We start from the raw sequence: 10,688 nt of genomic DNA on the forward strand, positions 1-10,688 counted from the left end.
GTCCTCATAGTGTCCTCACAGTGTCCTCACAGTGTCCTCACAGTGTCCTCTTAGTGTCCTCATAGTGTCCTCTTAGTGTCCTCACAGTGTCCTCACAGTGTCCTCTTAGTGTCCTCACAGTGTCCTCACAGTGTCCTCATAGTGTCCTCACAGTGTCCTCACAGTGTCCTCACAGTTTTCTCTTAGTGTCCTCATAGTGTCCTCTTAGTGTCCTCACAGTGTCCTCACAGTGTCCTCACAGTGTCCTCTTAGTGTCCTCACAGTGTCCTCACAGTGTCCTCATAGTGTCCTCACAGTGTCCTCATAGTGTCCTCACAGTGTCCTCTTAGTGTCCTCACAGTGTCCTCTTAGTGTCCTCATAGTGTCCTCATAGTGTCCTCACAGTGTCCTCACAGTGTCCTCATAGTGTCCTCATAGTGTCCTCACAGTGTCCTCACAGTGTCCTCACAGTTTTCTCTTAGTGTCCTCATAGTGTCCTCTTAGTGTCCTCACAGTGTCCTCACAGTGTCCTCATAGTGTCCTCACAGTGTCCTCACAGTGTCCTCTTAGTGTCCTCATAGTGTCCTCATAGTGTCCTCTTAGTGTCCTCATAGTGTCCTCACAGTGTCCTCACAGTGTCCTCATAGTGTCCTCATAGTGTCCTCACAGTGTCCTCTTAGTGTCCTCACAGTGTCCTCTTAGTGTCCTCATAGTGTCCTCATAGTGTCCTCACAGTGTCCTCACAGTGTCCTCATAGTGTCCTCATAGTGTCCTCACAGTGTCCTCACAGTGTCCTCTTAGTGTCCTCTTAGTGTCCTCATAGTGTCCTCTTAGTGTCCTCATAGTGTCCTCACAGTGTCCTCACAGTGTCCTCACAGTGTCCTCTTAGTGTCCTCATAGTGTCCTCTTAGTGTCCTCACAGTGTCCTCACAGTGTCCTCTTAGTGTCCTCACAGTGTCCTCACAGTGTCCTCATAGTGTCCTCACAGTGTCCTCACAGTGTCCTCACAGTTTTCTCTTAGTGTCCTCATAGTGTCCTCTTAGTGTCCTCACAGTGTCCTCACAGTGTCCTCATAGTGTCCTCACAGTGTCCTCACAGTGTCCTCTTAGTGTCCTCATAGTGTCCTCATAGTGTCCTCTTAGTGTCCTCATAGTGTCGTCACAGTGTCCTCACAGTGTCCTCTTAGTGTCCTCACAGTGTCCTCACAGTGTCCTCATAGTGTCCTCACAGTGTCCTCATAGTGTCCTCACAGTGTCCTCTTAGTGTCCTCACAGTGTCCTCTTAGTGTCCTCATAGTGTCCTCATAGTGTCCTCACAGTGTCCTCACAGTGTCCTCATAGTGTCCTCATAGTGTCCTCACAGTGTCCTCACAGTGTCCTCACAGTTTTCTCTTAGTGTCCTCATAGTGTCCTCTTAGTGTCCTCACAGTGTCCTCACAGTGTCCTCATAGTGTCCTCACAGTGTCCTCACAGTGTCCTCTTAGTGTCCTCATAGTGTCCTCATAGTGTCCTCTTAGTGTCCTCATAGTGTCCTCACAGTGTCCTCACAGTGTCCTCATAGTGTCCTCACAGTGTCCTCACAGTGTTCTCTTAGTGTCCTCATAGTGTCCTCATAGTGTCCTCACAGTGTCCTCACAGTGTCCTCATAGTGTCCTCATAGTGTCCTCACAGTGTCCTCACAGTGTCCTCACAGTTTTCTCTTAGTGTCCTCATAGTGTCCTCTTAGTGTCCTCACAGTGTCCTCACAGTGTCCTCATAGTGTCCTCACAGTGTCCTCACAGTGTCCTCTTAGTGTCCTCATAGTGTCCTCACAGTGTCCTCACAGTGTCCTCATAGTGTCCTCTTAGTGTCCTCATAGTGTCCTCACAGTGTCCTCACAGTGTCCTCATAGTGTCCTCACAGTGTCCTCACAGTGTCCTCTTAGTGTCCTCACAGTGTCCTCACAGTGTCCTCATAGTGTCCTCACAGTGTCCTCACAGTGTCCTCACAGTGTCCTCATAGTGTCCTCACAGTGTCCTCACAGTGTCCTCTTAGTGTCCTCATAGTGTCCTCATAGTGTCCTCTTAGTGTCCTCATAGTGTCGTCACAGTGTCCTCACAGTGTCCTCTTAGTGTCCTCACAGTGTCCTCACAGTGTCCTCATAGTGTCCTCACAGTGTCCTCATAGTGTCCTCACAGTGTCCTCTTAGTGTCCTCACAGTGTCCTCTTAGTGTCCTCATAGTGTCCTCATAGTGTCCTCACAGTGTCCTCACAGTGTCCTCATAGTGTCCTCATAGTGTCCTCACAGTGTCCTCACAGTTTTCTCTTAGTGTCCTCATAGTGTCCTCTTAGTGTCCTCACAGTGTCCTCACAGTGTCCTCATAGTGTCCTCACAGTGTCCTCACAGTGTCCTCTTAGTGTCCTCATAGTGTCCTCATAGTGTCCTCTTAGTGTCCTCATAGTGTCCTCACAGTGTCCTCACAGTGTCCTCATAGTGTCCTCACAGTGTCCTCACAGTGTTCTCTTAGTGTCCTCATAGTGTCCTCATAGTGTCCTCACAGTGTCCTCACAGTGTCCTCATAGTGTCCTCATAGTGTCCTCACAGTGTCCTCACAGTGTCCTCACAGTTTTCTCTTAGTGTCCTCATAGTGTCCTCTTAGTGTCCTCACAGTGTCCTCACAGTGTCCTCATAGTGTCCTCACTGTGTCCTCCCAGTGTCCTCTTAGTGTCCTCATAGTGTCCTCACAGTGTCCTCACAGTGTCCTCATAGTGTCCTCTTAGTGTCCTCATAGTGTCCTCACAGTGTCCTCACAGTGTCCTCATAGTGTCCTCACAGTGTCCTCACAGTGTCCTCTTAGTGTCCTCATAGTGTCCTCACAGTGTCCTCACAGTGTCCTCTTAGTGTCCTCACAGTGTCCTCACAGTGTCCTCTTAGTGTCCTCTTAGTGTCCTCATAGTGTCCTCACAGTGTCCTCACAGTGTCCTCATAGTGTCCTCTTAGTGTCCTCATAGTGTCCTCACAGTGTCCTCTTAGTGTCCTCACAGTGTCCTCACAGTGTCCTCACAGTGTCCTCATAGTGTCCTCACAGTGTCCTCTTAGTGTCCTCACAGTGTCCTCATAGTGTCCTCACAGTGTCCTCTTAGTGTCCTCACAGTGTCCTCACAGTGTCCTTTTAGTGTCCTCTTAGTGTCCTCATAGTGTCCTCACAGTGTCCTCACAGTGTCCTCACAGTGTCCTCTTAGTGTCCTCACAGTGTCCTCACAGTGTCCTCATAGTGTCCTCTTAGTGTCCTCTTAGTGTCCTCACAGTGTCCTCACAGTGTCCTCTTAGTGTCCTCTTAGTGTCCTCACAGTGTCTTCACAGTGTCCTCATAGTTTCCTCTTTGTGTCCTCTTAGTGTCCTCATAGTGTCCTCTTAGTGTCCTCACAGTGTCCTCACAGTGTCCTCACAGTGTCCTCTTAGTGTCCTCTTAGTGTCCTCATAGTGTCCTCTTAGTGTCCTCATAGTGTCCTCACAGTGTCCTCACAGTGTCCTCACAGTGTCCTCTTAGTGTCCTCATAGTGTCCTCTTAGTGTCCTCACAGTGTCCTCACAGTGTCCTCTTAGTGTCCTCACAGTGTCCTCACAGTGTCCTCATAGTGTCCTCACAGTGTCCTCACAGTGTCCTCACAGTTTTCTCTTAGTGTCCTCACAGTGTCCTCACAGTGTCCTCATAGTGTCCTCACAGTGTCCTCACAGTGTCCTCTTAGTGTCCTCATAGTGTCCTCATAGTGTCCTCTTAGTGTCCTCATAGTGTCGTCACAGTGTCCTCACAGTGTCCTCTTAGTGTCCTCACAGTGTCCTCACAGTGTCCTCATAGTGTCCTCACAGTGTCCTCATAGTGTCCTCACAGTGTCCTCTTAGTGTCCTCACAGTGTCCTCTTAGTGTCCTCATAGTGTCCTCATAGTGTCCTCACAGTGTCCTCACAGTGTCCTCATAGTGTCCTCATAGTGTCCTCACAGTGTCCTCACAGTGTCCTCACAGTTTTCTCTTAGTGTCCTCATAGTGTCCTCTTAGTGTCCTCACAGTGTCCTCACAGTGTCCTCATAGTGTCCTCACAGTGTCCTCACAGTGTCCTCTTAGTGTCCTCATAGTGTCCTCATAGTGTCCTCTTAGTGTCCTCATAGTGTCCTCACAGTGTCCTCACAGTGTCCTCATAGTGTCCTCACAGTGTCCTCACAGTGTTCTCTTAGTGTCCTCATAGTGTCCTCATAGTGTCCTCACAGTGTCCTCACAGTGTCCTCATAGTGTCCTCATAGTGTCCTCACAGTGTCCTCACAGTGTCCTCACAGTTTTCTCTTAGTGTCCTCATAGTGTCCTCTTAGTGTCCTCACAGTGTCCTCACAGTGTCCTCATAGTGTCCTCACAGTGTCCTCACAGTGTCCTCTTAGTGTCCTCATAGTGTCCTCACAGTGTCCTCACAGTGTCCTCATAGTGTCCTCTTAGTGTCCTCATAGTGTCCTCACAGTGTCCTCACAGTGTCCTCATAGTGTCCTCACAGTGTCCTCACAGTGTCCTCTTAGTGTCCTCATAGTGTCCTCACAGTGTCCTCATAGTGTCCTCATAGTGTCCTCACAGTGTCCTCACAGTGTCCTCATAGTGTCCTCATAGTGTCCTCACAGTGTCCTCACAGTGTCCTCACAGTTTTCTCTTAGTGTCCTCATAGTGTCCTCTTAGTGTCCTCACAGTGTCCTCACAGTGTCCTCATAGTGTCCTCACAGTGTCCTCACAGTGTCCTCTTAGTGTCCTCATAGTGTCCTCACAGTGTCCTCACAGTGTCCTCATAGTGTCCTCTTAGTGTCCTCATAGTGTCCTCACAGTGTCCTCACAGTGTCCTCATAGTGTCCTCACAGTGTCCTCACAGTGTCCTCTTAGTGTCCTCTTAGTGTCCTCACAGTGTCCTCACAGTGTCCTCATAGTGTCCTCACAGTGTCCTCACAGTGTCCTCTTAGTGTCCTCATAGTGTCCTCACAGTGTCCTCACAGTGTCCTCATAGTGTCCTCTTAGTGTCCTCATAGTGTCCTCACAGTGTCCTCACAGTGTCCTCATAGTGTCCTCACAGTGTCCTCACAGTGTCCTCTTAGTGTCCTCATAGTGTCCTCACAGTGTCCTCATAGTGTCCTCATAGTGTCCTCACAGTGTCCTCACAGTGTCCTCATAGTGTCCTCATAGTGTCCTCACAGTGTCCTCACAGTGTCCTCACAGTTTTCTCTTAGTGTCCTCATAGTGTCCTCTTAGTGTCCTCACAGTGTCCTCACAGTGTCCTCATAGTGTCCTCACAGTGTCCTCACAGTGTCCTCTTAGTGTCCTCATAGTGTCCTCACAGTGTCCTCACAGTGTCCTCATAGTGTCCTCACAGTGTCCTCACAGTGTCCTCACAGTTTTCTCTTAGTGTCCTCATAGTGTCCTCTTAGTGTCCTCACAGTGTCCTCACAGTGTCCTCATAGTGTCCTCACAGTGTCCTCACAGTGTCCTCTTAGTGTCCTCATAGTGTCCTCACAGTGTCCTCACAGTGTCCTCATAGTGTCCTCTTAGTGTCCTCATAGTGTCCTCACAGTGTCCTCACAGTGTCCTCATAGTGTCCTCACAGTGTCCTCACAGTGTCCTCTTAGTGTCCTCATAGTGTCCTCACAGTGTCCTCATAGTGTCCTCTGTGGCAGCCTGATGCTTTAACATGTACTGCAGTGTTTTTGTTTACTTTTGTTTACTTGTCTAAAATCACAGTATTATATGTGTTATTATTAATTATAATAATCAGGACTAGAACCAGCTCGATCAGCTGTGAATCTCTCTGGTCCCACAGAACCTTTCTGTCCATATGGTGGCAGCTCTCGTCTCGTTGTGTCCTGTCCTCGGGTCCAGAGACGCTGTCCAACACATTAATATTCATCAATATCGCTTTAATCTCTAGAAATTGGGTTATTGGCAGCGGTAGATGATTCTGCCTCTTTGCACTCGTCTCGTTCTCACGCTCTCATTTGACAGCCTTCCTCTGTTCCTGCCTTCCTCCACTGTGGGAAAAGAAAAGGAGACGAGAGGAGAAGGAGAACAACATGTGGATTGGGAAGAAGGGATGAGACGGAGAGGAAGGAGGTCTCAGAAGAGGGACAGCCGTGACGTCACAGCCACCGCAACTAGGTCAGGCACCCAGTGATGTCACTTACATGCAAGAAGCCCAGCGGGCCAATCACACGCAGGGACACGCCCACAGGAAAACACACACACACACACACACACACACACACACACACACACACACAGGTTTGTCTCACTATAGCCCACAACCTAAACCTGACACCAGACCTGGTTCTGAAGTTCCTTTTTGATTTCCTCAGCATCAGACACGTCCACTTGTCCTTCATCAAGAGCTGATAGCTGTGCATTCAAGTCTGTGTGTGTGTGTGTGTGTGTGTGTGTGTGTGTGTGTGTGTGTGTGTGTGTGCGTGTGTGTGTGTGTGTGTGAGAGAGGCAGATTTAAACCGACCTGAGTCTGTGGTGAGGAGGTGAAACATGAACATAAAAGCGAGAAGAAGAATTTGTCACCGTAGCAGCTGGAATCACTGTCGTCTGTTTTCTCAGATGATGATAACGAGCCAGAGACATTAAAATTGAATTATCACTCTACATGCTCCTGGCGTCGAAACCAAAATAAGCATTGACACATTTCCCCCCCCCCCCCGTGAGGGAAGTGCAAATTAATCAATATAATGAGCAGACGGGTGATAAGTGCTATTTTTAAATGATTTGCATCGTCTTGGAGTGAGAACTGTAAATGAATGTTTAAATGGTTTGAGTGAAAGTTAAAACGTGGTTCTCATGGTCAAGGAAAATAGTTTTCTTATAAGATCTTAAGTAGTTTTATATTCTGCCCTCATGATAAATCAGACGAGATAATAGATTTTTCTATATCTGCAAGCTCACACTATCCATGATAATAACTTCTGACTGGTCATTTAAAAATCTGAATTCAATGCATAGCTCTACCTGTTCATTTATTCTTTCTATGGAGTTCTGAGCGTCCTTCATGCATCAACGTGAAAATTAAATTGTCCTTTATGATTTCTTTGAGTTCTGAGGTTTTTCGCCCACTTGAAAAATGTTATAGCCCCCCCTGTTGGGCACATTGGATGGTCTGTCCATGTGTAAGCTGTTATGTGCATTTATGGAAACTTAAATCATCTGTTGGAAAACAGAAAGAAAAGCCAGACTCTCTCTGGAACATTCAGATCCTCTCGTCCTTCCATCAGCATCAATCCTGTTGAACTGCTCTATAGGAGGTCGGCTGCGGGGGGGTAAGAGACGGGAGGAGGAGGACGTGGGCGTGTTATTGTACTTGTGTGTATAAGGAGCAGCCGGGGTCACAAGGTCAACTACTGTGATTAAAAGGAGCCTGGTTTACTGGGCCACAAGTGGAGATCTGCATCTGCTGCACGTTATCCTCTCTGTCTGGTTAGTCCTTGAGCAGAGAGGACCAGTCGGGGGGGAACCGGGCTGATCCAATCCACTGATGAAGAGGAGTGAACATGGAGGAGATGAAGGTTTTAGAACTCCAGCCCCTGTAGGTCTGGTTCAACATGACCCCAGCCAGGACGGAGGATCTGAAGATCTACAGCCGGCTGAACGGATGCATAACGCAGACGTTTCATTGGACATTAACATCTGAAACTCCTGTGGATCAAAAGGCCTCGAAATATAAATGATTTAAAAGTAGTGGTTCATCTTCGAGTCTGAAAGGAGCCGAGGAGAGGAGATGTTCATTGTTGATGAAGATGAAGATGATCGTCATCCTGAGGCAGAGGCAGGAACTGGAACACAGAGATTCTGATGTTGAACAAGTGGTGATAATGTGATGATTTCTTTTTAAGACATCAGCACTTTGTCAACAGATGAACATATTATCGCACAACCTAAAAACAGGATGTGCTGCAATTAAACCTGTGACTCATACTTTTGTAATTACATGACCAGCTACCTGCACCTGCACCGGCTCCGTCCCCGAGGTTAAAACATGATTGAGCTCAGATTTCATCATCTTAATAGCACTTTAGTGAATTACAGCACACAGGCCGGCATTGGATTGACACAGCAGAGGAAGGTGAGGATAATGGAAGAGCACAATCAACCGTCCAAATGGGATTCAAGCTCTTTTCTCAAAATGCAAAACCTTGTCAGAATATAAAAATTACCTCAGGTGCTACCCGGTCCTTTTATAGTTTGAACATCATATTCCATGCGGCGCCAGTGAGGTCACTTCCTGCTCCACGTGTAGCTCAGCAGCCAGCGTTAGGTCACAAAGCATTTACAGGCTGATTGTTCTCTGGGTTGCAAAATTCCGGGAATATTCAAAGTTGGAAACTTTCCATGGGAATTTACGGGAATTAACGGGAATTGTCAGGAATATACGGGAATTAACGGGAATAAACTGGAATAAACTGGAAATGTTGTGGGTAATTTATACTAACTGTATTTACCTTGTCATATACAGACATAAATATAAACATTTTGTTTTGTCAGAGGCTGATTTGAGCCCTGAGTAAACTTTGGGCACTTGACTATATGCTTCTGCATCGTTGTGTCATTCTTAACATAGGTCTTTGCACAGTATTTGCAAATGTACACAGCCTTTCCTTCTACATTGGATGAGGTGAAATGTCTCCACACATGAGAGAGTGCACGTGGCATTGTTCTGTAGAATAAGATGAGAAAAAAGTTTATAAAAAAACACTAATGCAATGCCAGAGATATAAATAGTTAGACAAACAATTGGAATCGTCTGTAAACATATTTTACAATTGATGGATAAATGAATGGAAATAGTCTAGATGAACAGATGAACAATCCTCAATCAGCATGCTAATATAATTTCCCAGTAATATCATGGAAACTTACCTGACTAGTCCTGCACTCTACAGCAGGCCTCAATAGCCCTGCTGTAGAGTGAAGCATGCTGGGAGTTATCTGTGCATGTGATGGAAGAATGCACAGTGGAGGGTTGAAACTCAACGTTCCATACATCTTTAAAATAGAGTTTTGAATGATGTTTTTATTGCTCAGCGTTTAATTTGCATATTTATTTTTTTTCAAAACTCCCAAAATTCTCAAGCTTAATATTCCCGTGGAAACTACTGTGTTTGTAATTTACCGGAAACTTTCCGCCCCTTTGCAACTCTAGTTGTCACCGACACCAGCTTTTCCAATGGTACCTTTTTCTCCACTAAGAACCTCTTCACCGTGTTGTAGATGTCAATGGAAATGTAACCTCTGCTTTGAACCCATCTGGTGCAGGACACACAGAGCAGTGAGCAGCCGTGTACGGCGCCCGGGGAGCAGATGTTGGGGGAGTAAGGTGCCTTGCTCAGGGGCACTAGACAGGGTAGGGAGAATCCTCTTGGATTTATGGACAGATCAATCCAGGTTCGTCTTTTTGTTGTTTCTCCGTGGAGTCGAACCAGAGACGAACCAGAGACCTTTTCTGCCCAGAGTCCAAGTTTCTGCCACTAGTCCACCGCCTCTCAGTTATTATTCTTTTGAAACAGATTCAATCTCCGTGCCAACTACTTGGCATATCTAGTACGCCATCCCTCCCTGAAGCACCACCCCTTGCCAATCGGACATGGATGGGAGTTGCTGGATGGTCATTGTCGCCCTGTCAGCTACACACGACCTGCTCTTCCAACTCATCTTCCTGCATCAAGGCCAGTTGAAGACAGCGAGGAAGATGAGAGCGAATATGATTGTGATGAGAAGAAAAATGATGATGTGCAGAGTAGGCGATGGGATTCATCGGATAGTGGTGATTTAGATTCTAGTGAGGCAGAATGCTCTGATTTGGACTAATTTTATATATCAATGTCCTTATTATTCACCAGTTACATTGTTAGAATAATTAGTAGCATTTAACAACATGAAAGCATCCTGTTATTAACAATTGTATGTCTTTTTCAATGACCAAAAGGTAAAATTATTGGGGTACAATGATTTCTTATTGGCATGTTTCAAGTGTTTTCGTTCCTTTCTTAAGTTACAGTTATTAAATAAAACTTATTTCTGATATTCTTTGTTTTTATCCATCCTTAATAAGTAATGTATAAAGAACATACATCATCCATCTCCTGGAGACCTGGGGGCTGATTTGTGTATAACACTTTACATTTTTCACGGATGGTGGCCATCTTGGATTTTGGGGTCAACAGGATGTCTTAATGTCAAAATGATGTCAGAATCACAATCTTCATGTTGAATTTACCCCAAAAAGTGTATTCATACATTATTCTAGGTGCTCTGGTTAAAAGCTACTTTTACAAGATGGTGCCGGCTGCCATTTTGGATTCGGCCCTCTAGCGAAAAATGCCGACATTTTTGCGAGGGAAATGGGGACTAAATCTTTTATAAAAGGTGTAAAGAAGTCAAATCAGTCGTCAACACATATTAGCCAGAGAATGGTCACGGAATTGAGGTTCCTGACCCTACTAATTCATTCTCTATATATATCTTTTTGCTGGATTTGTGTTTCATTTTTAGCTGTTTATGATAAAGTTTCTGGTTAAACGCCCCAAATACATTTCTTTTTCATCAGGGTTTGAGGAGATTATTGCAAAAGATAATTCATAGATTAAATCACAAGCTGTAGCGCCACCATGTGGCTGATGATGAGACCTGCCGGTGGGAGAAAAGTCTTCCCACTGAGACAA

Source organism: Limanda limanda, chromosome 22, assembly GCF_963576545.1.
Source record: "Limanda limanda chromosome 22, fLimLim1.1, whole genome shotgun sequence".
NCBI classification, from domain to species: Eukaryota; Metazoa; Chordata; class Actinopteri; order Pleuronectiformes; family Pleuronectidae; genus Limanda; species Limanda limanda.